General features: G+C 36.8%; 1 protein-coding gene and 1 pseudogene across 2 annotated transcripts in view; one reads left to right on the plus strand and one right to left on the minus strand.

Annotated features, from left to right (window-relative positions):
* Nucleotides 1-4,415: 4,415 nt before the first annotated feature.
* On the minus strand, nucleotides 4,416-27,243 carry LOC141552845 (rRNA 2'-O-methyltransferase fibrillarin-like; annotated as a pseudogene).
* VDAC1 (voltage dependent anion channel 1) overlaps nucleotides 26,804-27,265 on the plus strand; it is a 31,646-nt gene continuing 31,184 nt past the window's right edge. Inside the window, exon 1 of one of the 2 annotated variants that reach the window (XM_074290934.1) lies at nucleotides 26,804-26,887. The gene's annotated coding sequence lies outside the window, so the exon portion shown is untranslated. The remainder of the gene's footprint in view (nucleotides 26,888-27,265) is intronic. The other variant, XM_074290933.1, reaches the window with a different exon arrangement.

Below are 27,265 nucleotides of genomic sequence, written 5' to 3' on the forward strand. Positions count from 1 at the left end.
TCCTTTATCAGAACCAATAGTTTCTACTAATCCATACTTAGATACAATTTGTTCCAATGTTATTCCACTAACCCCTCTTAAAGCATCAGAGCTCAGGGCAAGCTTCCACCTATCCTATAGAATGGTCTGCTCTACCTCATTTACCTACTGGTGTCAATTCATTAAAACCTAACTTTAATATTTTGGAATGAGGCTCCTTTCTGCTGGAGGACCACTGTTAGGGGCCAGAACTCTGAACTTGAAAAATGGTTTCTTACAAGGTGCTAAGTCAGTGGAAATGATGAGACAATGGTTATCTAGTTTAGCATGGTGCTTAATAGTTCTCTAATTCAGTACATGTACTTAGTACTTAATATAGTTCTTCAAGATTCACTTATGATAAGAGAGCATATAAGCTTGGACAAACTCAGCCAAGGTTGGAGAGACAGAGAAGACAAAGGACTAGAGGCAGGAGCTTAAGCTCTCCTAGCCAAGAAGACAGAAATTCATTTCTACCTTTGGTCAGGTTCCTGGTAGCAGGCTCTCCTCCTGCATTTCTCCACTGAGACCAAGATGGGTCTAAAAGGCTCTCCAGAAAGCTGTCCAGCATCAGGAAGGAGATGATAAATTATCTGGACTTTAACACCTGGCTGTTCTTGTGGTGATTACTGAACTGAAAAGAAGGCTGCCCCCAGAGATTCCCAAGAAAACTGAAACAAAGAACATTGCAGGACACTTCCTCACTGCCTTCTTATTTATCTTTAGACATTCCTACTTTTCAGTTATAATTTATTCTACAATTACACACATCCCTTATATATCAAATTTTCTTGCTTTTACTTCTTTAAAGGGAGAAAGAAAGACAAACCTTAAGATTCAGAATATAGGTAATATCTAAATAACTTTGGACCAAATTTCACAAAATTTTTATACCACATATCCAGCAGGGCTGACAAAATATTAAAACACAGCTCATGCCATTTTTATAAATTATCCAATATACAATTTAGAAAGCAACATGTTCTAATTAGGAGATACAAACATATGATCTTTTTAGGTAAGTTACCAGAGAACCAAATTTTTAAACTTGGAATCAAATCAAATACAGATTTAAATTTCTAATAGTAATACTTATTATTAATGCACACATATTGCTAAAATCTTATACTGATGAGATCTAAATATGGGGTTACTAAATGAAATTAGGGTTAATTGAGGTCTAGTGGCAGGTTCAGGGTACAAAGGCAGGTTCAAGTCAAATAGAGCTCCCCTGCAACCCCTTTGGATTCAGCACAAGGATACAGAGTTAAATGAGGTCTAGTAGTGGCACAAGAGTCCTCTGTAAAGGAACTTACAGACTTAAAAACCTACATTGATAAAAGAGGTTTATTATGGGGTTTGGAAATAAAGTTAAAGTCTTGTTAGTGAAAGATGAAGGTAGAGATAAAAAGAGCACTAGAAATAGGATTCCAGTGGGCAGAGAGTCCTTGGGTTACCAGGCATGGTGCTAGCATGTTTGGAACCTCTTTAAAGAGAGGACTCCAGCTTGGCTCTTTTATAAGGAGAGATTTAGCTAAAGGGGCCTATGGGTGGAATCCCAAGTTGGTTCCTTGATGTGTTTTGAGGGCTAGAATTTGCTAGGTGGGGGTTGGGAAACCTGAGCAGATCATTAGAATGGGACAGCCCAAGCTGGCTCAGATCCGATGGGGGAAATCTCCTATTGGAATTCAAAGGGTGCTTTTGACCAGGATTTGTGAATCAAAAGTCCTACCTTCTTCAGCTATGAGGGGTTGGGAATCAGAAAGGAAAAAAATCAATCTGAAAGGACTAGTCTTAAAGGGACTACAAACCTCATCAATACCAGAATAAACAAGTTTACAATTTTAGCACATACTTAGTTAATAGTAATTATCTCATACAATTTCAGAATCAGAATTCCAATTTAAATACAGCCCCTAAATTTAAGGTGGCAGAAAACTTCCCTTTCAAGTCAAATTTTGGACCTAGGTGTCCAACTGCAGGTTGGTGGCCCAGTGATTAGTCTACCCTCCATGCCAGAAATTCCCCAGGGGGACAGGAGAGCATGTTGAAGATGTTGGGGCACCAGTGCAAACCCCAGAAGAATCCAGGCCAGTGAGGAACACCACTTTAGCCACGATGGATTTCACAGGCCTCTGCAAGGAAGAGAAGCATGACAAAAAATCTCAGAAGAGGGCAGTTTTTTTTTTTCCTTTTTGCAGTTTTTTTTTTTTTTCCCTATAAGTCTCTGCTTTTAGTCATGTAAATTAGATCTACTTAAAAATGCAATAGAATAATTCAAGTTAGGCGACTGAGGGATAAAGCCAAGCAACTTAAAACTTAATCTCAGAAACTCTAGAATCTATTAAAATGTTTTAGCAGTTCTATAATTTTAACTGTTTCTGAAGACCTAAATTGGCCAGTTCTAGGTCCACAGAAATGTCAGTGGGTTTTTTTTTTTTTGTTTTTTTTTTTGATGTGGCAGTTAAAAACTTTTCCTATGTCAGAACTTTGACCATAATTGTTCCAAATTGTTCTTCAGAACTGTTGAATCATTTCATAGTTCTACCAACAATGTATTAGAATGTCCCTATTTTCCCATATACCCTCCAATACTTATAATTATCTTTTCCTGTCATTTTAGCCAATCTGAGAGGTATGAAATGGTATCCCAGAGTTGTCTTAATTTGCATTTCTCTAATCAATAGTGATTTAGAGCATTTTTTCTTTATGGCTTTAAATTCTTCATTTTAAAATTGTTTGTTTATATCTTTTGACTTTTCTTTTATCAATTGGAGAATGGCTTATATTCTTATAAATTTGAGCCAATTCTCTCTATATTTTTGAAATGAGGCCTTTATCAGAAACACTAGCTGTAAAAATTTTTCCCTCAGCTTCCAGCTTCCTTTCCACTCTTGACTGCATTGGTCTTGTTTTTACAAAACCTTTTTAGTTTAATGTAATAAAAATTATCTGTAAAATTATTTTTTAAAAGAAAAAGTATCATCTAGGACATTTATTAATGAAAAAGAATATGGACTAGGCATACAGTAAAATCTAGACATGACAGATATTCCATACTGATGAGGTTTAGAATGAAATTAGGTTTAATTGAGGACTAGTGGCAGGTTCGGGCTACAAGGAGTCAAATGGAGCTCCCCTGCAACCCCTTTGGATTCAGCGCAAGGATACGGAGTTAAATGAGGCCTAGTAGCGACACAAGAGTCCCTTGTGAAGGAATTTACAGACCCGAAAACCTAGATTGATAAAGGAGGTTTATTATGGGGTTTGGAAGTTAAAGTCTAGTTAGTAAAAGGTAAAGGTAAAGATAAAGGCACCAGAAATAGGATTCCAGTGGACAGAGATCCTTGGCAGCCAGGAGTAAGGCTGCTATGTTAGGAACCTCTGCAAAGAAAGAACTGCAGCTTGGCTCTTTTATAGCTAAAAGGGCCTGTAGTTGGCTCAGATCTGGTGGGGGTTGGGACAAGCCCAGATCTCCTATTGGAATTCAAAAGGGATGCTTTTGATTTGTGAATCAAAGATCCTAGTTTTTTTAATTGATAATACCTCAGCTAGGAGGGGCTGGGAATCTGAAAGGATTAGTGTCTTAAAGGGAGCACAATCCACATCAATGTGATCCTGTGTTTCCCACAGGATGGTTAAAAATCTGAAGGGTAGCTCCTCTATAAAGAATATATGGGGGCAGGGCAGCTAGGTGGCACAGTGGATAGAACACCAATCCTGAAGTCAAGAGGATGTGAGTTCAAATCCGACCTCAGATATTTACTGCTTCCTAGCTGTGTGGTCCTGGGCAAGTCACTTAGCCCCAATTGCCTCAGGGGAAAAAAAAGAAAAGAATATATGGGTACTAATGGACAACCAGAGAGGATGAGAAAATATGAGGAGAATCTGGATTGTTGGAGGACACACTTGTAGGAGAGTCTATGAGCTTTATAAAAAGGGGGACTATGGTTTAGCTAATCTCTAACCTTTACAATCTAGTATAGTAGATTGTACACAGTAGGCACTCAGTAAGTATTTTCTGATTTATGGTACCAATTCTCCCCACTTTTTTTTCCCCCCTGAACTAGCTCTCTAGATTTTCAGAACTTTATGCAAAATATATAAAGAACTGATCCAAGTTTATGATAAAGTCACTAATTGAGAAATTAAAATTAAAGTAACTTAGAAATTCTACCTCATATCTGTTGTATTGACAAAGATGACAAAAACAGAAAGTAATAAATGTAGAAAGGGCTGAATGAAAATAGGCACATTAATGTACTATTGTTGAAATTGTGAGTTGGTCTAGCCATTTTTTTGGGGGGTCACACCTTTTAATAGAATATACAAAGATCTGACGCAAAACAACTAGAATAGAAAAAGAGAGGGACATGGCTGAGAAGAGAGGGTGACAGCTACTTGGCAGCTACTTCTTTCTGCTGGAGGAGAAGTGTGTACATGCCTACTACCACTGCCAGATATTGCTCATAGGGCTCCAAGGTGAGCTTCATGTTTTCTTGCTACATTTTCTTGACTTCTGAGGAGAACACAACTTCAGGGGAGATTGTGGAATCTATGCAGTTGGCCTTAATGGAGATCATAATTGCACAGGAAATTGTGGGCATAGAGAGCCACGACTCAGGACTGGTCTGGCTAAGCCACATCAGCAGAAATCACATCCACCACCCCAAGGAGCATTTGGTTATTATAGAGGTCTTCCTGCATCCACAATGACAGGAATGATGTTTGTCTTCTTGGCCAAGTTGATGAGATCTTAGCCTGATTTATGAGAAAACTGGACAGCCTAGACCAGACCTTCAGAGCCTGCAGTGTTTGAGACAAGCTAGACTGTAGTGCCCTATGTTGCTTTGACCCCAAGTCAGATGTAGATCTGATCCATCTCCCCCAAGATGGCCACCACCAGTTTTGATTGGAAGGGGTTACAAGCTCAGTCCCCCATCTTCACCTCACGTTCTCCATATTGACTCTCTTCTGCCCATAGACTACCTCCCACCACACCATGTTCTTTGGGACCAGGTATCTTCCTTTCCTCAACAAATAAACACTCTCTCACGTGATGAGGATCCACAGTCATTTTATTTCCTCCTTAGAAGCCTTCTCTATATCCGTCTTTAACCTTGGGGAAAGTTGCCTCTGTCCAGACCACCAGGTGAATGGAATCCTCCTCGACCCCCTTGATCTCCTAAACCACCACTTCTACAGCCTCCAAAGTTGCCTTAGCCCCTGAGCCTCATTAGCCATGACCTCTTCCTTGCTCTCCAACTTCACCCCCCCACCCCCACCCCAAACCCAGCCTCGGGGTCTGAATCCTGTCTTCATGGCATGCTCACTGGGTGGAGGAAAAATTATGGGGTTTTTCACCATAAGAAATGAAAAAGAGGATGGTTTTTAGAGAAACTTGGGAATATATGTTTAAACTGATGCAGAATGAAGTGAATAAAACCAGAACAGCGATTTACACAATGATATTATAAGGAAAAACAAATTTGAAAGACTCAAAATCTCTAATCAATGAAATTTAAAAACAAAAAACAAAACAATTCCAGAGGAATGAAGATGAAGCATGCTATTCATCTATCAGTAGAAAGATAATACACTCAAAATACATAATGAGAAATAAACTTTTGAATGTGACCAACATGAACCCAACATATATATTTGTCAAAAGAATTTTATTTTCCCCAAAATGCATATAGTTTCATTTTTGTAAGCTTTTATATTCCAAAATTTTCTCCTTTCCTCCTTTACTTTCCAGCTCCCCAAGACAGCAAACAATCTGACATAAGTCAAACATGTACAATCCTTTTAAATATAGTTCCATATTTGTCATGTTGTACAAGTAAAATCAGAACAAAAGAGGAAAAACCATTACAGAGAAAAAAGCAAACAAACACAAAAAGGTGAAAATAAAATGCTTTGATCCACAATCAGTCTCCATAGTTCTCTCTCTGGAAATTCCATTCCATTTTCCATTTCAAGTCTATTAGAATCTGACTCTTTATTTGTAAATATATAAGGATTTTTCTTTTGGTTAATTGGGGAAGGTTGGGAAGAGAGAAAACAAGTGCTTATTATTTTTAAAATAATAAAATAAAATTTAAAATATCTTAGTATGTGAATACAGTGAAACTACTGTGCCATTTTCAACATGAGTCCTTTGGAATTATCCTTGATCATTGTATTGATCTGAGTATCCAAGACTCAATTAATTATTATCACTACATTGCTGTTACTATGCACAATGATCTTCTCACTTCCTTCTCACACTGTTGTTTCCTTTATCTTTTGGCCTTCCCTGTCATTGTACTAGCTTTTTATAGTCAAATTCTCTTTCTGGTTGTTTGCTCATTTTCCAGCCTATTTTTTTTTTACCTTGAATTTTATGTTAAAGTTAGGCTTTACTCTCCTGGATTTGGGGAGGCACTTTGCCAAACTTCAGGCTTTTTTTTTCCTGCTGTTTTCACAGTTAATTCTGGAAGTCTGCAAGTTTTTAGTAGTTCCAATGTGTCCTGGGAAAAATATGATTACTGGTCTGGTCTGCACTCTATTTTTACCAAGAAAGGGCCCCTGCTCCCCTGCAGCTGCATGTATTAGCAATTCACTCTCTTCTATGATAATGTGCCCAGAAAACCTTTTCCTATCTTTCAGCTCTGAACTATGATCCAGTACTGCAAATGGGCAATAATGTTGTTAATCAGCACTAGCCATACCCAGTGTCAGTGAAGGGAACCCTGTAATCTTTTTCTGATCAATTTTTTGACCCCCTCTGAGGAGAGAACTCTCAAAGTTCCTGCTAGCCACTGTTGCATGTTTGGACTGTAGACAGAGCTCCATTAGATCTCCCTTCACATGTTACAGACTTCTTGCCTATCTTTTAAGGTTTTTAGACTGCAAAAATATCTCACTTTGATTTTTTTTAGACTGATTTGAGACTTTATTTTAAAGTTCTTTGGAATGTTGAAAGTGTTCAGCTAGGTGGCTGCCCCTGAAATCTTGGTTTGATTCATGGAGTTCTTTCCATTGTGGTTTCTTCTTTCTTCATTTTGACATGCACCAAATTATCAGGTGCAGGAATTGAGGTTGTTCATCAAAGACTGTTGGTAATATTCTTAGTATATGTGAGTTTTTATAAGGTTTTTTATAAGATTTTCATAGACTTTATCAATATTGGACAATAATTTGACAGTGAAATGGAGATTTGTATAAGAAAATATAAGTGGTGGGCATACTGGGATTCTCATAACGTACGTCATTTGAGTTTAGGTTATGTAGTTTTTTGTTTTTTTGTTTTTGCTGAGGTAATTGAGGTTAAGTGACTTACCCAGGATCACACAGCTAGAAAGTGTTAAGTGTGAGATCACATTTGAATTCAGGTCCTCCTGAATTCAGGGATGGTTCTCTATCCACTGGGCAACCTAGATGCCCTCCCATCCCCACCCCCCTTTTTTAAAAAGAGATTGGCCCTGACAAATGAAAATTAATCCTGATTGATGGACATTTAGTGAGGAGACCAGAAGTATTCACCTTCTGCTGACAATGTGGCTTGATCAAAGACTAAGCTTCTCTAGCAATCTGGACAAGGGAATCATCTCCATCCACACCACTCTTGTTGGTTTTCTCTTTCTTGAGCTGGGCTACCCTAAAGTCTAATGGAGGGATACAAGGACCCCAGCTCCTTTCCCCAAGATAAGAACTCACCCAGACTGGATTCTGTTTATACTCTAAACAGAAATTAAGTATTCTGGTTGAATAGGGTCCTGCCCAAGGAACTGCAGGTTCCTTGAGGGTTAGGCTAATTGCCTTAATCAATCATGTCCTTCAGAAACTGACTAGAAGTTTGCCTTAATGGAAAAATTGAGGAGAAAAGTCTGGATTTCATTTTAATATTTGATTATTAATATAGTAACAAAATAATATTTCTCTCATCAGGCAACCAAGCAGTGTTCTGCATAGATCTGGGTGTAAAATGTTGAGGGCGGTAGCCCCTTGATGTTCCTTGTTTGATCTCCAACTTCCTTTGGGACTTGGACCTTGTACCCAGCCCCCCACTGGATCTGAGCTGGCTTGGATAAAACCCACCAAAAATCTGGCCTTCTAGGAATTAACCTGAGCTCCGCCTATTACTTCTTCAAGCAGATAAAAAGAGCAAAGCTAGAACCATCTTTGGTTCAGAGATTTGAAAGATGCCAGCCAAGATGCTTGCATCAGAGATTCTCTGTCCCCGCCGCTTTCGGTGTATTTCTTCCTCTATCTAATGCCTTTTACTAACCAGACTTTAACTTTGCTTCCAAACCCTGCAATAAACATCTTTTACCCATCTAGGTTTTCGGGCCTGTAAATTCATTTACAGGGGACTCTCGCTGCCACTAGACCTGATTTGCGCGAATCCTAAGGGGGTTGCAGGGGAGCTCCATGTGACTCCCTGTACCCCGAATCCTGCCACTAGATCACTTAATCCTATTGAGGTATATACCTCATTATTAAGTATTTATCTCATGATTTGGTTCAAGTTACCTCATCATTTTGAGGTTCCCTATTACCTCATCATAAAAGACATTTTGACACTCTTTAAACCCTCTTTTTCCATTTCTGTGGCTTGATCTAATAGAAAGGAACTGTTCTTCTATACTAGTTAGTTGAGGTTGATAAGGGAAAAGTGAAAGTAACAATTGTGTAGGCTGAGGATATGAAGAGGCTATAGCCTTGGTTGCCCAGTTTTGCCAATTATGTGCAATTTCATCATGTACAATTAGGTGAGCAGCATACATTTTTTCTCTCAATAGTATGTATTTTTCCAAATACATGTAAAGATATTTTTCAATATTCATTTTTGTAAAATTTGGGATTCTTTCTCTAGCCTCCTCCCTCTTCAAGACAGTATACTCTGATATACATTAAATATGTGCAGTCCTTTTAAACATATTTCCATATTTGAATAAGAAAAATCACACCAAAAAGGGGAAAAAAAAGCCATGAGAAAGAACAAACAAACAAAAAGGTCAAAATACTATGCTTCGATCCACATTCAGTTTCCAGAGTTCTCTTTCCAGATATAGATGGTATTTTCCATTCCAAGTCTATTGAAATTGTCTTGAATCACTGCATTGTTGAGAAGAATTGAGTACATCATAGTTGATCATCACATACTCTTGTTACTATGTATGATGTTCTCCTTACTACTGTGTGGTACGGAAATGGTGAGGGATCACCATGTAACCCTAATTCATGTATATCTTTGTAAATAAAAAGGTATAATAATGGTTTTTTAAAAATTACCTTCACATGTTTCTCCTGATAAGTCAAATTTTCACTTTGGTCTTTTCTTCACAAAAACCTAAAAGCTTTTTGGTTCATTAAATATTTATTTCGCCCTCTATTCAGGATAACATGCAAGTTTGCTGAGGGAGTTATTTTTGGTTGCAAGCCCAGTCCTTTTGCTCTTGGAAATTTATTATTTCATTACCTTCAGTCTTTTAACATTGAAGTTGCTTATAACATTGAAGTGTTATACCAATAACTAGGGATCCACAGTATTTAATTTTTTTCTCCCTAGTTGCTTGTAATGTTTTCTCTTTGAACTGGGAGCTTTGAAACTTTGCTATGCTGTTCCTATGAGTTTTCATCTTGGGATCTCTTTCAGGTAGTGATAAATGAATTTTCTTTTCTATTTCTATATTCCCCTCTCATTTGTAAAACACCACGGCAATTTTCCATAATAATCTCTTGAAATATAGTATGTAAAATCTTTTTTGATTGTAACTTTAAAATAATACAACAATTCTTACATTGTTTCTCCTCAATCTGTTCTCTAGATCAGTTATTTCTCTAATGAGATATTTCTTATTCTCTTCTTTTTATTCTTTTGATTTCATCTTATCATTTTTTGAGGTCTTCAGATGTCATTAAGTTCCACTTGCCCAATTTTATTTTTTTAAGGAGTTATTTTCTTCTGTTAGTTTTTGGATCTCTTTTTGATTAATTAAATTTTTTCCCAGTTTTTACAATTTTCTCTTGTATTGCTCTTATTATCCCCCCTAATTTTTTTCAACCTCTTTAATTTGATTTTTTAAAATTAATTTTATAATTATAATTTTTTTTTTGCCAGTACATATGCATGAGTAATTTTTTTTTATAACATTATCCCTTGTATTCATTTTTCCAATTTTCCCTTCCCTTCCTCTACTCCCTCCCATAGATGACAGGCAATCCCATACATATTAAATGTGTTACAGTATAACCTAGGTACAATATATGTGTGTAAATCCAATTTTCTTGTTGCACATTAAGAATTGGATTCCGAAGGTATAAGTAACCTGGGTAGAAAGACAGTAGTGCTAACAGTTTACATTCAATTCCCAGTGTTCCTTCTCTGGGTGTAGTTGTTTCTGACCATCATTGATCAATTGTAAGTGAGTTGGATCTTCTTTATGTTGAAGATATCCACTTCAGTTAGAATATATCTTCATACAGTATTGTTGCTGAAGTGTATAGTGATCTTTTGGTTCTGCTCATTTCACTCAGCATCAGTTCATATAAATCTCTCCAAACTTCTCTGTATTCATCCTGCTGGTCATTTCTTACAGAGCAATAATATTCCATAACATTCATATACCATAATTTACTCAACCATTCTCCAATTGATGGACATCCATTCATCTTCCAGTTTCTAGCCACTACAAAAAGAGCTGCCACAAACATTTTGGCACATATAAGTCCCTTTCTCAACTTTAGTATTTCTTTGGGATATAATCCCAATAACAGCAATGCTGGGTCAAAGGGTATGCACAATTTGATAACTTTTTGGGCATAGCTCCAAATTGCTCTCCAGAATGGCTGGATTCTTTCACAACTCCACCAACAATGTATCAGTGTCCCAGTTTTCCCACATCCCCTCCAACATTCATCATTATTTGTTCCTGTCATCTTAGCCAATCTGACAGGTGTGTAGGGGTATCTCAGAGTTGTCTTAATTTGTATTTCTCTGATCAGTAGTGATTTGGAACACTCTTTCATATGAGTGGAAATAGTTTCAATTTCATCATCTGAGAATTATCTGTTCATATCCCTTGACCATTTATCAATTGGAGAATGGTTTCCTATAAATTAGGGTCAGTTCTCTATATATTTTGGAAATGAGACCTTTGTCAGAACCTTTACTTTTAAAAATATTTTCCCAATTTGTTACTTCCCTTCTAATCTTGTTTGCATTAGTATTGTTTGTACAGAAACTTTTTAGTTTGATGTAATCAAAATCTTCTATTTTGTGATCAATAATGATCTCTAGTTCTCCTCTGGTCATAAATTCCTTCCTCCTCCACAGGTCTGAGAGGTAGACTATTCTCTGTTCCTCTAATCTATTTATTATCTCATTCTTTATGCCTAAATCATGGACCCATTCTGATCTTATCTTGGTATATGGTGTTTAGTGTGGATCCATATCTAATTTCTGCCATACTAATTTCCAGTTTTCCCAACAGTTTTTTCCAAATAATGAATTTTTGTCCCTAATGTTGGTATCTTTGGGTTTGTCAAAGATTAGATTGCTATAGATGTACCCTTTTTTTGTCCTTTGTATCTAATCTGTTCCACTGATCTACCATTCTATTTCTTAGCCAGTACCAAATGGTTTTGGTGACTGCTGCTATATAATATAGCTTTAGATCAGATACACTTAGACCACCTTCCTCTGACTTTTTTTTCATTAGTTCCCTTGCAATTCTCGACCTTTTATTCTTCCATATGAATTTTGTTGTTATTTTTTCTAGGTCATTAAAATAGTTTCTTGGGAGTCTGATTGGTATAGCACTAAATAAATAGATTAGTTTGGGGAGTATTGTGATCTTTATTATATTCGCTCGGCCTATCCAAGAGCACTGAATGTCTTTCCAATTATTTAAATCTGACTTTATTTTTGTGGCAAGTGTTTTGTAATTTTTCTCATATAATTCCTGACTATTCTTTGGTAGATGGATTCCCAAATACTTTATACTCTCAACATTTGTTTGGAATGGAAGTTCTCTTTGTATCTCTTGCTGTTGCGTTTTGTTGGTGATATATAAGAATGCTGAGGATTTATGTGGATTTATTTTGTATCCTGCCACTTTGCTAAAATTCTGAATTATTTCTAATAGCTTTTTAGCAGAGTCTTTGGCTACCCCTGCTTTTTTGGCTTCACCTGAAGCATAATAGATTCTGCTCCAACCTTTTACCTTTACTCTGTATGTATCTCCTTGCTTTAAGTGTGTTTCCTGTAAACAACATATTGTAGGATTCTGACTTTTGATCCAGTCTGCTATCTGCCTCCTTTTAATGGGAGAGTTCATCCCATTCACATTTACAGTTAAAATTACTAATTCTGTATTTCCTGCCATCATATTATCCCCTGATTATTTTTTTTCCCTTGTCCCCTCTGAACCCCTTCCCCAGTATTTAATTTATGGACCCCACTTGTGACACACAGCCCTCCCTTTTTAGTATCCCTCCCCCTCTTTATAAGTCCCTTCCCCTTTCTTGTACCCTTCCCTTATTCCCCTTTTCCTTTTCCCTTTTCCTCTTCCCCCCTTATAATGAGGTGAGAGAGAATTCTCTGAAAAACAAATATGTCAATTATTTACTCTTTGAGCCTACTCTGAGAGTAAGATTCACACAATGTTTCTCCTCCTCTCTAAATTCCCTCAGATGTGGTAGATTTTCTATGCCTCTTCCTGGGATGTAGTTTCCCTCTTTTTATCTCTCCTTTCCCTTTTTCTGATACTATCCTCTTCCCTTTACTACTTCCCTTTTTTATGTTATATCAGTAAAATAAAATTATTCATGTGGACTTTCTGTCTATCCACAACAGAGATACAGTTCTCAAGAGTTCTTTTTACCTTTTTCTGCTTCTCTCGAGTTTTGTGGATGTAGATCAATTTTTTTTGTTTAAGTCTGGTTTTTTTTTTCTTAGAAACAAATGGAATTCCTCCATTTCATTAAATGACCATCTTCTTCCATGGAAGAAAATGCTAAACTTAGCTGGGTAGTTTATTCTTGGTTGCAATCCTTGTTCTTTTGTCTTTCGGAATATCAGGTTCCAGGCCCTTCGATCCTTTAATGTGGAGGCAGCCAGATCTTGTGTGACTCTTATTATGGCACCTTGATATTTGAATTATTTTTTCCTAGCTGCTTGCAATATTTTTTCCTTAGTTTGGTAGTTCTTCAGCTTAGCCACAATGTTCCCTGGAGTTCTTTTTTTTGGGGTCCTTTTCAGAAGGTGTTTGATGAATTCTTTCAATGCCTATTTTCCCTTCTGTTTCTATTATCTCTGCACAGTTCTCTTTGATGATTTCCTGTAAAATAGTATTTAGGCTCTTTTTTTCATCATAATTTTTGGGAAGTCCAATGATCCTCAGATTATCTCTCCTCGATCTATTTTCCAAGTCTATAGATATTCCCAGTAAATATTTGACATTATTCTCCAGCTTTTAATTTTTTTTTGTTTTGTTTTGTTTGACTGATTATTGGTTTCTCAATGAATCATTCATTTCTATTTGTTCAGTCCTGATTTTTAATGAGTTATTTTCTTCATTCATATTTTGTAGTTATTTTTGTATATGTCCAATTGAGTTTTTAAATGAATTATTTTGCTCTGTTGAATTTTTTTCCATTTCATTAATTTTTTGTTTTTAGTTTCTTGGGAATTTTTTATCTTTTCCAATTCAAAAATCCTACTTTCCTGTGATTTTTAAACTTTGTCTACTTCACAAATTTTGTTTCCCTGTACCTCCTGTGAATTCTTTATTTTTTCCAACTCAAATTTCAGGACATTGTTATTATCATAGTTTCTCTTTCCTTTCCCCATTTTTCTTCAAACTCTCTTTAACTTTTTAATAGTCTCTTCTAGGAGAGAGTCATGTGATGGGGGACAGGTGTCATTCTCCTTTAGGGTGTTATCTGGAGACTCTCTGCTGTTAGCCTCCTCAGGGTTGGATACCCGCTCTTTCTCTGTATAGAAGGTGTCAGTCGTTCTCTTCAGCTTCTTACTCATTGTTAACACTCTGTGGGGGGTCTGCCCTTGGGGTAAGAAATTTATCAGCTTCCTCCCAGACTGGATGGATGCCACAGTCTTGTGTCTGGGCTAAGAGAGAGCTTTGGGAGAGAGTTACACTCCCCCCTCCCTGGAAATGCCTCAGAGGTGTTTAGCACAGCTGCACTGGGAGGAGTGCCCAGTGAAGGACTCCCAATTGCCTTGATGTTTAAGGCTGAACAGTGAAAGCGTCACAAACTCCAGCCAAAGCCTCCTGTGGGCTGTGGATATTAGCAGCTGATGGGAAAAGTCCCTGTGCTCAAACCGGAAGTGTCTGCCTGGAAAATAGAGTCCCTGCTTCAGAGGTTCCGCTTCTCTGGGAGTTCCAGTGCTGCTAGAGTTCCACTGCTTCAGGCTGAGCACCAAACTGTGTGGATTGGAGGCTGTCCTGGGCTGTGTCCCCTGCTGTTCAGTTTCTTAATTGCCCCAAGGAGAAGCCCTGGACAGCAGAAGGTGGCTGCACAGCTGTGCTGAGATCGGTATTAGGTCACTTCCTGATTGGGGTGGTTCTAGGATCTGATTTTATATTTTAAAGTAGCTTGATTTCTCTTCTGATCTGCTGTTTTATAAGCAGAGTAGAGCTATCAGCCTGTGCCAGATTCCTCTATCTCAGTGGCTTCTCTGATCCCAGCCCATTTGGCACAATGTGCTAGCTCTTAGTCCAACCCTGTCTGTGCTGATCTTTTTTTTTTCCTCCCTTTGGAACCGACCTTTTCTGTTGAAATTCCTGATTCTCTTGTGCTTCTAATCCTTGTGGTTTTTATCAGTCCAGTGTGATCTTTGAGGCTGATTTAACTAGTTGGTATTGAGGGAAGAAAGGAGCTTACAAATTCGAGTGTATCTTTTCTGCCATCTTGGCTCCACCCCCCCTCCTTTGATTTTTTTCCCCCCCTGAGGCTGGGGTTAAGTGACTTGCCCAGGGTCACACAGCTAGGAAGTGTTAAGTGTCTGAGACCAGATTTGAACTCGAGTACTCCTGAATTCAAGGCTGGTGCTCTATCCACTGCGCCACCTAGCTGCCCCTTCATTTGATTTTTAAAGTTCTTTTAAAGCTCTTTCAAAAACCCTTTTTTTGGTTTTGTGACTATTTTGGTTTTTTCTTTGAGATGTAAGTAGATGTTTTACCTTTATTCTCTTCTTCTGCATTTGAACCTATATTTTCTTTATCACTATAGTATTTATGTATGGATGGGTCTTTTCTCTTTTGCTTACTCAGATTTTAAAAGTGACTTATTTCTTGTGTTAACTTTGTGTTAAAGTCAGATTCTATTTCTGAAGTGTGGGAAATAATATCTCAAGCTTCAGGTTGTTTGTGCTGTGTTTTCTGAGCTCTGTCTAGAGGCCTGATTTCAGGTATCCTTCTTCATTTATGAGGCATAATAGGGCCTCTTGCAACACTGATCTCCCAGATCTTCAAGCTTTAGTTCACCCCTCTGCCCTGAAGCCAAAACCAGGGACTCCCTGAGTGTCCACAGCCTGTATAGTCCCTGCCCTCTGTCACTGCACTCACCAACATGTGCTCACTCTTCTTCATCCAGAACCTGAGACTCTGTCAGATTAGCATATTGAAGGCCAGCACTCAGCACTGGTGGAGGGCTGTGCAATTTTCCTTTTGATTTACTAACCCCTGAATTATCTTTGTATGAGGTGAAAGTTCATGAAGCTGAGGCTACCACCTGACATAATTGCCCTTCTGGCTTGTTTGTTGATTTGTTGGTAAATGCCCAGAGCTATTTGTACTTCAATTGAATCAAACTTTCTCTAACCTCTCTTCTTCCAGTCTTCCCTAATTTCCAATTTGTCTTAGAGGGAAATCTGTTTTATCCTGACTTGTAATTATTTCTGAGGCTCAAAGTTCATTTTAAGGCATTATTTTACATTGTTTGTGGTGGAATTTAGGAGAACCAAGTAATTTTGTGCCTTATCCAACAATCCGGCCAGAATCCTCCCTGGATTTTTTCAAAAGTGTTTTCAATCTATTGATAATATCATATTTTTATTTTCTTAACATGATTTATTATATTTGTAGTATTCCTTATGCTGAATCAAACCTCTATTCCTGGTACAATCCAACCTTGTTATAGTATATAATCTTTCTCACTTGAATTATCATTATATCTTGCCTCTTTTTTGTGGTTTTCTTGTGGTCATATACAACTGTTGCATCCATTTCCTTTTCCCTTTTTACTCTTTTTAACTCTTTGTAGTCTGGTTTCCATTCTCATCATTCAACTGAAACTGACTGCTTTTACCAAAGTTATTAATGATCTCTTAGTTATTAATTCTAAAGGAGTTTTTTCAATCTTTATCCTTTTGGTTTCTTTGCAGTCTATAACACTGTTGAACAGTGTTCTTAATACTTTTTTCTCTTTGTATGTGTGTGTGTGTGTGTGTGTGTGTGTGTGTGTGTGTATGTATGTGTGTATAACTATTCTTTGTTGGGACTCCTCCTATTTGTGGGACTCTTCCTTCTCAGTCTACTTTGTTGAATCTGTAGTCAGGTGAGGAAATTAGGATACCAAGTAGTTAACTCCATCTTGTGATTCAATTTTGGAGCTTGCTTAATTTTTATTCACCTATGGGTTTAGTCCAATTTTCATCTTGTGAGAAAAATTTATTTAATTATGGGATTTGGGAGAAAACTATTGCATTATTTGAAAGTATTCTTATGTGAGTGGGAAGCTGGACCATCTAAGACTAAGGTCTTAAAGACCTTAGTGACAAAGGAGCTAAGTTAGGCTAACCAGAAATCTAGTCAGATCCAAAGATTGATGCAAGAAGTTTTCTCATAATTGTATATTTCAAGAAACCTATATGTCTAAACACTAGCTTTGCAATGACAAGTTATCAATTACATATTTCTTTAATAGTTTCAAGATACTCTGAGGAGTGGGATACTTTTTTTTTCTTAATTCAGAGAATTGTACCTATTTGCTCTCCCCCTCTCATCTTGAAAAATTCCTAATCTTTCATCCAATTAGAAATTACCTAGATTACCATCCAATTAGATTACATAATGTTATATTGTTTCCTTTTAATTAATTGATGTTATTTGAATAATTGTATTTGGTGTATAAAAGTAAGTCCTCTTCTATATTTGGGACCCAGGATTAAGCTGAAGAGCTTTGGTTCCAGTTTCTTGGGCAGTTTGCATGCATTATTTAATAAACTAATACACTCAGATCAAACTGTTTTTTTCATCATTTCATCTTTCATTCACTCTAGTTTTTCTTGAACCATGCTATGTTGAGTCAGGACTTGGACCTCAGCTGAAAAATTTCCCTAGAGATCTCTGGTTAATTTCTCACTGAGGGACCTTTTTCCTCCCCTCCTCCCTCCCTCCAGAAGGATGTTTCCAGAATTGATCTCAAATTCATTTTCAGTTTATTTCTGTATTTCTTTTTCAGTAGAAATGATTGAAAGTCTCTTATTTCATTGAAGATCCACTGCCTCCCTTGAAAGATGATGCTAAGTCTCTTTGGGTAGTTAATTTTTGGTTTTAGTCTTAGGCCCTTTGCCTTCCAGAATATGGTATTCCAGACCCCCTGATTCTTTATTGTAGAATCTGCCAGATCCTTGGTAATCCTGACTTTTTCTCCTTGATATTTGAATTGTTTTTGTCTGGCAGCTTGCAATATTTTTTCCTTGAGATTATAGTTCTGAAGGTTTGCAATAATGTTCCTTGGGGTTTTCCTTATGGAATCTCTTTCTGAAGTCAAATTCATTTTCTTCTGAGCTTGGATGAGGTTCAGGGTATTTTGATTTTTTAATCAGGAGATTGGAGGAATTTAGATTTGGATTTTTTAGGCTCCTTTCTCCCTAGGAGAGGAGTTCCCCCCAAAGTGGGGAATTTAAGATTGTTTTATTCCCCAGGAAGTTTTAGGTTGCCCTAGGGTTTGGAGATGTTTAGGGTTAAATTAGATTTGCTTCTGAGATTGGGAAAATTTAGAATTATCCTAGGGATTGGAGAAGTTTAGGTTTCAGCTTGGTTCATTCCATGGAATGAGGTGGTCTACAGTTAAGTTTTGGATTTTTCAGAAGTCATGGCAGAAGATGGGTTTCAATAGTATTAAGATACCTGTGGGTTCTTTCTTGGATAGAGTTTTGATAGCATGGGACTAAGGGATACTCTCAATAATTACAGAAATGAATAAATAGTAAGGAATTGAGATATGTGACATCTGACATAAATCTGTAGCAAATTCAAATGATAATTCCTTTTTAGCTCATTCAGGTCTTATCATCATTGAAACAATATAATGAACAAAATAATGGAAAAGTTTTCTTTTTATATCTTATAGTTTTCTATGTGCTTTTGTAAAATGTAAGATTTTAAAAGGTAAAATGCAGCCAACAAGAAAAAAAAAAAGTAAAAGTCTATAGCCAAAGATTTTTGAATGCTGGGAAAGATTAATGAAGCTTTAGACTTAAAGCAGTTATCTCTTATTAGCAGGACTAATTTCCTCTCTAGGCTTTCAGTAGGACATTGGATTATAAGAAAAGAAGAAAAAACCTCAACAAGATACAATTCTTCTTTCTTATTAATTTAGCCCTTGCCATGTTGGAATTACAGAAATAAAGTCATATAATAAAAACTCACAGAACTGTTAAATTCATTTGAGTAAATGTTGGAGATTAAGGAGATTAGAGGCTAATCATTGAGGAGTATGAAGCTTAATCATTTTCACCTAACATATGTTGAAATTTCTTAATGAGGTTTGGGGTACTACTCTATAGAATTTGATTTAGGGAAAACATAAAAATAAAAGTTTGTAAAAATTTTAGGGAAAAAAAGCAGTTAGGTATTGTTTTCTCTGTGTATTTATAGACCTATTATTTTAGTGTTATAAAGGAAGACAACTAGCTTGAAAGTAGTTCCAGAATGATGAAAAATAAATAGGCATATGATTTGCACTTCATAGCCACCTCTGACTATAAAAAGAGAATATATTTTTAAAATCAGAAATCCCTTGAGTCCCACTCACCCCAGTTGAGAGATCTTCTGTGACACCCCCAATTCAGAGAATCCTCACTTTCTAATCCTTCTCATCTCAGATCAGGTTTCAAAGAAAAGTTCTGGGGAAAAGATACTGGAAATATGCAGGGAAATATGTTACACTCTACTGTTGTAGAAATTTATTAGCTGTGTAATCTTAAGCAAATTATCTATTTGCTTCAGTTTTCTAATCAATTTGCTCTTTAGAGAAAAATAATAACCATATCCACCTTCCATGGTTATTATGAGCACCAAAATGATATAGTTGTTAGGTTCTTACTAAGTGCTAATGAGATAATGAGATATTAGGTTCTTACTAGGTGCTAAGTCGGTACTTAACAATTCTCTAGTTCTGGCCTTTGGGGGGAGTTTTGCCCCTTTGAACTTCTGGAGAGGAGCTTGCATGCTTAGGAGGAGCAAGTTCATTGGATGAAGTATTTTTTCCCAGAAGCCCCTGAGTTATTCCACTCCCATTCTTTGGGAGGATAAAAGAAGCAACATTGAGCAAGGGAGAGAAGTCTCTACTTTAGGTCAGAGTTGGCGGCAGTGTAGACAGCAGATCTCCTCCCAGAGAGCGATCGCCAGTTTCTGGAGACAACAGAACATTACATATAGTGACTGTGAAGTGTTTAGCACAGTGACTGGCATATGGCAGGCACTATGTAGATGTTGACTATTGTAATTATTATTTCTTTAATTGAATATAATTACTCTATGCTTGATAATTCTACTGTGGATTTTAGATGTGACTAATATAAAATACCAAAGGTAATAAGATTAAGGATTTCTATATATATTTCTATCTGCATGAAATGCATTTGGCTGAATTGATTTTATCTGATTGGTAATAAGTTTTATTTCATGTCCCACACTAGATACCTCATAAGGACTTTTCCAGCTTTATATCTATACTATAGGCTTCTCCCTGGGACTGCCTGTTTACATGCCATTACAATGACTAAGATGATTACCAGTTTTGTCTCTTTTCCTTATTTCCTCATCCTCAGCTTCTGTTATGGTAGGTTTAATTTTCTTTGTTTGCCCAACAGCGGATTTGACAGACAATCATGATCTAGTTAGGGCTGAGTATATAATTTTTTTTAAATTTTATTTAATTTTTATTTTATTTTATAATTATAACTTTTTTTTGACAGTACATATGCATGGGTAATTTTTTACAACATTATCCCTTGCACTTACTTCTATTCAGATTTTTTCCCTTCCTCCCCCAACCCCCTCCCCCAGATGGCAGGCAGTCTTATACATGTTAAATATATTACAGTATATTCTAGATACAATATATGTGTGTAGAACCTAATTTTTTTATTGCACAGGAAGAATTGGATTCAGAAGGTAAAAATAACAGTTTACACTCATTTCCCAGTGTTCCTTTTCTGGATGTAGCTGATTCTGTCCATCATTAATCAATTGGAATTGGATTAGCTCTTCTCTATGTTGAAGATATCCACTTCCATCAGCATATATCCTCGTACAGTATCATTGATGAAGTGTATAATGATCTTCTGGTTCTGCTCATTTCACTTAGCATCAGTTGATTTAAGTCTCTCCAAGCCTCTCTGTATTTCTCCTGTTGGTCATTTCTTATAGAACAATAATATTCCATAACATTCATATACCATAATTTACCCAACCATTCTCCAATTGATGGACATCCATTCATCTTCCAGCTTCTAGCCACTATGAAAAGGGCTGCCACAAACATTTTGGCACATAAAGGTCCCTTTCCCTTCTTTAGTATTTCCTTGGGATATAAGCCCAGGAGTAGTATGGCTGGGTCAAAGGGTATGCACATTTTGATAACTTTTTGGGCATAATTCCAGATTACTCTCCAGAATGGTTGGATTCTTTCACAACTCCACCAACAATGCATCAGTGTCCCAGTTTTTCCACAGCCCCTCCAACATTCATCGTTATTTGTTCCTGTCATCTTAGCCAGTCTGACAGGTGTGTAGTGGTATCTCAGAGTTGTCTTAATTTGCATTTCTCTGATCAATAGTGATTTGGAACACTCTTTCATATGAGTGGAAATAGTTTTAATTTCATCATCTGAAAATTGTCTGTTCATATCCTTTGACCATTTATCAATTGGAGAATGGCTTGATTTCTTATAAATTAAAGTCAATTCTCTGTATATTTTGGAGATGAGGCCTTTATCAGAACCTTTAACTGTAAAAATGTTTTCCCAATTTGTTACTTCCCTTCTAATCTTGTTTGTATTAGTTTTGTTTGTGCAGAAACTTTTTAATTTGGTGTAATCAGAATTTTCTATTTTGTGATCAATAATGGTCTCTAGTTCTCCCTTGGACACAAACTCCTTCCTCCTCCACAAGTCTGAGAGGTAAACCATCCCCTGTTCCTCCAATTTATTTATGATTTCGTTCTTTATGCCTAAATCTTGGACCCATTTTGATCTAATCTTAGTATGTGGTGTTAAATGTGGGTCCATGCCTAGTTTCTGCCATACTAATTTCCAGTTTTCCCAGCAGTTTTTGTCAAATAATGAATTCTTATCCCAAAATTTGGGATCTTTGGGTTTGTCAAAGAATAGATTGCTATTTTTATTCACTATCTTGCCCTGTGAACCTAACCTATGCCACTGATCAACTAGTCTATTTCTTAGCCAATACCAAATGGTTTTGGTGACTGTTGCTTTATAATATAGCTTTAGATCAGATACACTTAGACCACCTTCCTCTGACTTTTTTTTCATTAGTTCCCTTGCAATTCTCGACCTTTTATTCTTCCATATGAATTTTGTTGTTATTTTTTCTAAGTCATTAAAATAGTTTCTTGGAAGTCTGATTGGTATAGCACTAAATAAATAGATTAGTTTGGGGATTGTCATCTTTATTATATTCGCTCGGCCTATCCAAGAGCACTGAATATCTTTCCAATTATTTAAATCTGACTTTATTTTTGTGGCAAGTGTTTTGTAATTTTTCTCATATAATTCCTGACTCTCCTTTGGTAGATATATTCCCAAATATTTTATACTATCGACTGTTATTTTGAATGGAATTTCTCTTTGTATCTCTTGCTGTTGGATTGTGTTGGTAATGTATAAAAATGCTGAGGATTTATGTGGATTTATTTTGTACCCTGCAACTTTGCTAAAATTCTGAATGATTTCTAATAGCTTTTTAGCAGAGTCTTTGGTGTTCTCTAAGTATACCATCATGTCATCTGCAAAAAGTGATAATTTGATTTCCTCATTTCCTACTCTAATTCCTTGAATCTTTTTCTCGGCTCTTATTGCCGAGGCTAGAGTTTCTAGTACTATATTGAATAGTAATGGTGATAGTGGGCAACCTTGTTTCACTCCTGATCTTACAGGGAAAGTTCTAGTTTATCACCATTACATATGATGTTTACTGAAGGTTTTAAATATATGCTCCTTATTATTTTAAGGAATAGTCCATTTATTCCTATACTCTCGAGCGTTTTTAGTAGGAATGGATGTTGGATTTTATCAAATGTTTTTTCTGCATATAATTTTTTTTGATTAAAAATTTATTTGGATAATTTTTCAATATTGACCCTTGCAAAACCTTGTGTTCCAAATTCCTCCCCCTTCCATTCATCCCTTCACCAGATGGCAAATAGTCAAATATATGTTAAACATGTACAATATACATATTAATACAATTATCATGCTGCACAAGAAAAATACAATCAAAAAGGAAAAAAATGAGAAAGAAAACAAAATACAAGCAAACAACAACAAAAAGTGAAAATGCTATGTTGTGATCTCAGTTCCCACTCTCTGGGTGTTAATGACTCTCTTCATCACAAGATCTATTCATTCCTGTATACTATTTATGTAGCCCTAGGGTAAGGTTTTTTGACAAGACAAATCTTTGTACTAAATGGAATTTACAGTTTAGGAGTATGATTAGCTACCAATACAGATGGCTTTAACTTATAATACTGTATTATAAAGCACATTAGAGTTATAAGGCAAAGTCTTTGTGTGAGGTATGAGACAAAGATCATTATTCTCTGAGTAGAATTAATTCCTGAAGAAAGTTATAAAATTAATAGGATTATTAGAAATTAAGTTTGAGTGTCTTAACATAATGACATACAAGAATTAATCAAAAGAAATTAGGAATATTTAGTATACAGAAGAGAAAACTTAAGAGAAAAACAAACTATTCTCTTCAAGTATTTGAAGAAAATGTTGAGGAAAAGGCTTGTTCTGCTTGGCCAGGCAGAACTAGGAACAGCAGGTAGAAATCACAAAGAAGATTGGTTTCTTTTTAAAATAACATATATTTTTAAAATTATGAATTGAACAAATAGCAACAAACACAAATACTTCAATCTATGAATAAGATCAAGAATTAGACTTACATTAAAAAAAAAAAAAACATTACCTCCTATTATTTTAAAGTTTACTTAAAAATTTCTTCTGCTTGGTTTATGAGATGATCTAGCTCATAAATTTCCATCATACTTTTTAAGATTTACAGATGTCCTTAAATTCTAGTCTGGAGTTGTCTTTATCATCCTTCTCAATCCATTGATCAAGTGAGCCAAAGGTTAGGTATACCAATGGATGAGACTCTCAGGCATAGATGGATTTCTAGTTGTATCATCCAAGAGAACTCACAAATCTTCATGATATCACAGATTCATTTGAGTATGTTGAGTATATTTGGTTGAACAAAGCAGTGATAAAATCACTAAATTCCTTAGCATTAGAGCAATTTAAAATGGTTAGACTGAAGAGTCATTTATTTTTTTGCTTATAAGATATGGAGATGGAAATGACCATAAAGACAATCTATTCTAATCCTTTTATAGATGATGGCGGAAACTACTCTGAGAGAATACTTTGAGAGAAAGGATTAGTTTTCTGGTTCCAAATCAGGGAGTCCTGCACTAAAATTGAGTATCTAAACTCTAAAATCTAAATGTACAATTGATGTATATATATTAGCTTAGTCTAATTACTCAGATTCTAAAACAGCAAGGATTCCCCAGAGAGGAAGGGTTTTGCCCATAGCTGATTTGAGCTAGAGTGAGTCTGAGTAATGAAAGAAGTCATGGACTAGAAATCCATGATATTGAAAAAAGTTCTCATTGTCTATGGCGTTTATTGGAAGTGACTAAGCCAGTACACTTCTATTATAGGTACATTAACATTTACAAAGTACTTTTCTACTACTCTTGGAAGGCATGAGGCAGGCATTGCAAATATAATTATCACTATTTTACAGAGAAGAAACCTGAAGCCCAGGCTAGTAAGCTAGTAAGCTTCAAATCCAGGTTTTCTCACACTAAGGACACTGCCATTTCCACTATACCATGCTATATTTCACACAACATTTTAAGATATAGAAATTTTACTTCAACTTTAAGGAGTGCCTAGAGGCTAAAGAATTAAGATTGCCACAGAAAAGACTCTTTTTTCTTTCTTTCCTATTGAGTTTTAAGGGTGACCAGGTGACAAAGAAATGGAAATCGTGGGGATGCCCATCCATTAGGGAACAGCTTTACAAGTTGAAGTATATGGAATGGAATATTATTGTGCTCTAAGAAATGATGAGTAGGTGGATTTCAGAAAAACATGGAAAGACTTACATGAATTGATGCTGAGGGAAATGAGTAGAACAAGGAGAACATTGTATATAGTAATAGCAACATTGTATAGATTATTAACTTTGATAGAATTAGCTCCTCTCAGCAATTACAATGATCTAAGACAATTTCAAAAGACTCCAGACGTAAAATGCTATCCATATCCAGAGAAAACTTTCAGGAGTCGGAAAGTAGATTGAAGCATACTTATTTTCACTTTTTTGGGAAGTGGTTTTTGTTCCTTTGTTCTGTTTCTTCTTTCACAACGTAACTAATGTGGAAATATTTAATATGATTGTATATATATATAACCTTTATCAGATTACTTGTCATTTTGGAGAGGGGGGAAGGAAGATAGGGGGGAAGAAAAATTTGAATTTAAAATCTTACATATAATTGAAAAAAAATACTATTTACAAGAAAACAAAGTGACCAAGAGGCAAGAGACCTGAGTTCTAGTTCCAACTAACTCTATTTCTGTTTTTGAGTGTCAGTCCCCTCAGTGCTTTAGTTTCACAATCATCAAATGAAAAGGGTGAACTAAAAAATCTCTAATGCCTGTTCTTCCCTGGCAATCTGTGATTGTCTGAGTAATAAGGAGCTAGGATAGAAACAAGAAACATTATATCTGTAAGAACAAAGAAGAGATACTATTTCTACCTCTTGCATTAGATGGAAGATACATTGTAGGGATATTTTCTGCCTAAAAAGCTAAAATGATGTATTTTAGATGTATCTTTGATTGTGATTCCATGAGGCATGGACTGTATTTATTTTATCTTTGTTTAGGGAACCTGTTTATTGTATTTTGATCCTGAGTTTTGGGTTTCTTCCCTCTCAACCCCCCATTATCAGTACCATCAGGAAATATAAAATACAAGTCATTATTGTTATTATCCCCTATACTCTCTACATTCATATCTTAAGTCCTGGGACATGATTATTCTTCAGAACCTGAAGGACCTTTAAAAAGAGCCTCACTAGACAAAGAAGGATTTGTTGACCATTTCTCAAATTAGACCCCAAAGGCAGAACAATGGTTTCTAGCTCAATGTCCATGATGATTCAATGACCCTAACCCATCTTATGTTATGAAAAGTCTAGTTCTTCAAAGCTCTATAGCATGAGGAATCCAAGTATATGATCACAGGGTATATAAAGTTAGAATTTGGTAAAGCACAGAGCAAAAATATATGCTGCAGGAGGACATAATAATGATTGATCACATTTATGATTATTTTATTTGTCCTCAGATGCACCAACAGTAGCACAACTTAATTTGGTTTCCAAAGGGGGGGGGCATTTAGGGTTAGAGTCACTAAATTGTCAAAGAACAAATCACACAGATCAAGACTCAGAATCTTGAAAGCTTCCTGGAAAAAAACATATTTCTTTCTTGCAGATTTAAAGTTAGAAAAAACCTTAGGCATCATCTAGGCCAAATCTCCATTTTTACTCAAGTTGAAACTGGGGCCTAGTGAGGTTTAGTGATTTGTCTGATGTCATATAGGCAAGCAAATAACAAAGTTCAGAGTTAAATAGTGACTTTTAGCCTAGTGCTTTTTCTCTGTTCATTTAGAGATTGATTTATTTTGGATTTATTTGGGCCTAGGATAACTTTAGTACATTGCTGAATAACAGAGGCAGTTTGGGATTAAAAAAAAAAAAAGAATTATTTGGACTACAGAATATTTGATCCGAGAATTGGATTGGGGGAAAAAGACTGCCACTGCTTTGAAACCTTGGGGGAAGACATTCAATTTCTCTGAACTTAATCTATAAATTGGAGGAAAATAATCCTTGCCAATCCTCTACATGGGATTGTGAGTGAAGAAAGTCCTCTGTGAATTGCATAATGCTGTGGAAATGGGAGCAGAGTAGAAAGACACATACGGACAAGCGCAGGTACATAAATGCACACATAGAAAAGCAGCCATATTAATAGGCCACAAGAGTCAGGGGACAGATGGGGAACGGAAAGGGAGAAGGGGGAAGGGAAGCAAAGGGTGGGGACAGGAGGAGGGAAAGAAAAAAATGGAAGAGGGGGAGGAGACTGGGTCGGAGCCTAGAGGAGCCTGCACCCGGGGGCGGGCCCGCGCCGCCGCCGTGGTCCGCGCCCCGCCCCAATCCCCCGCAGCAGCTGCCGCCCCTTTGCCTCTGTGTCCGCCGCCTGCTGCTGGTCCTGCTGTGTCCGCTGGGAGAAGGTAAGGACTCCCCCCTTCCTTTCCCCCATTTCCTTCTATCCCCATTAAGTATCCTTGTCTCGGGGCCCGGAGGCGCGAGGGCTGGGACAGTGACCCGGGGAGGCGGCTTGGTTTTGTGCTGTCGCTACCTGGGCCCCTGACCCTACAGCTGGCCTAGAGACTCCGTCTGAGGCGGGAGCTGCAGGCATATCTCAGCATAGTTCAGCCCAGCCTAGCCAGGCACAATCTAGCTCCACCCGGCCAGGGTAGTGGGGTATGGGGAACGAGTGGGGCTGCAGCGCCTGAACCAGACCGACCGTGCTGTACCCTCTTGGGAACCGCCGCCCAGGGTGGGGGTGGGTTAGGGAGGAGCCCATGCGGGCGCCCCGTTTTTTGAAT

The sequence above is a fragment of the Sminthopsis crassicaudata genome, chromosome 2 (genome assembly GCF_048593235.1).
Source record: "Sminthopsis crassicaudata isolate SCR6 chromosome 2, ASM4859323v1, whole genome shotgun sequence".
Taxonomy (NCBI): Eukaryota; Metazoa; Chordata; class Mammalia; order Dasyuromorphia; family Dasyuridae; genus Sminthopsis; species Sminthopsis crassicaudata.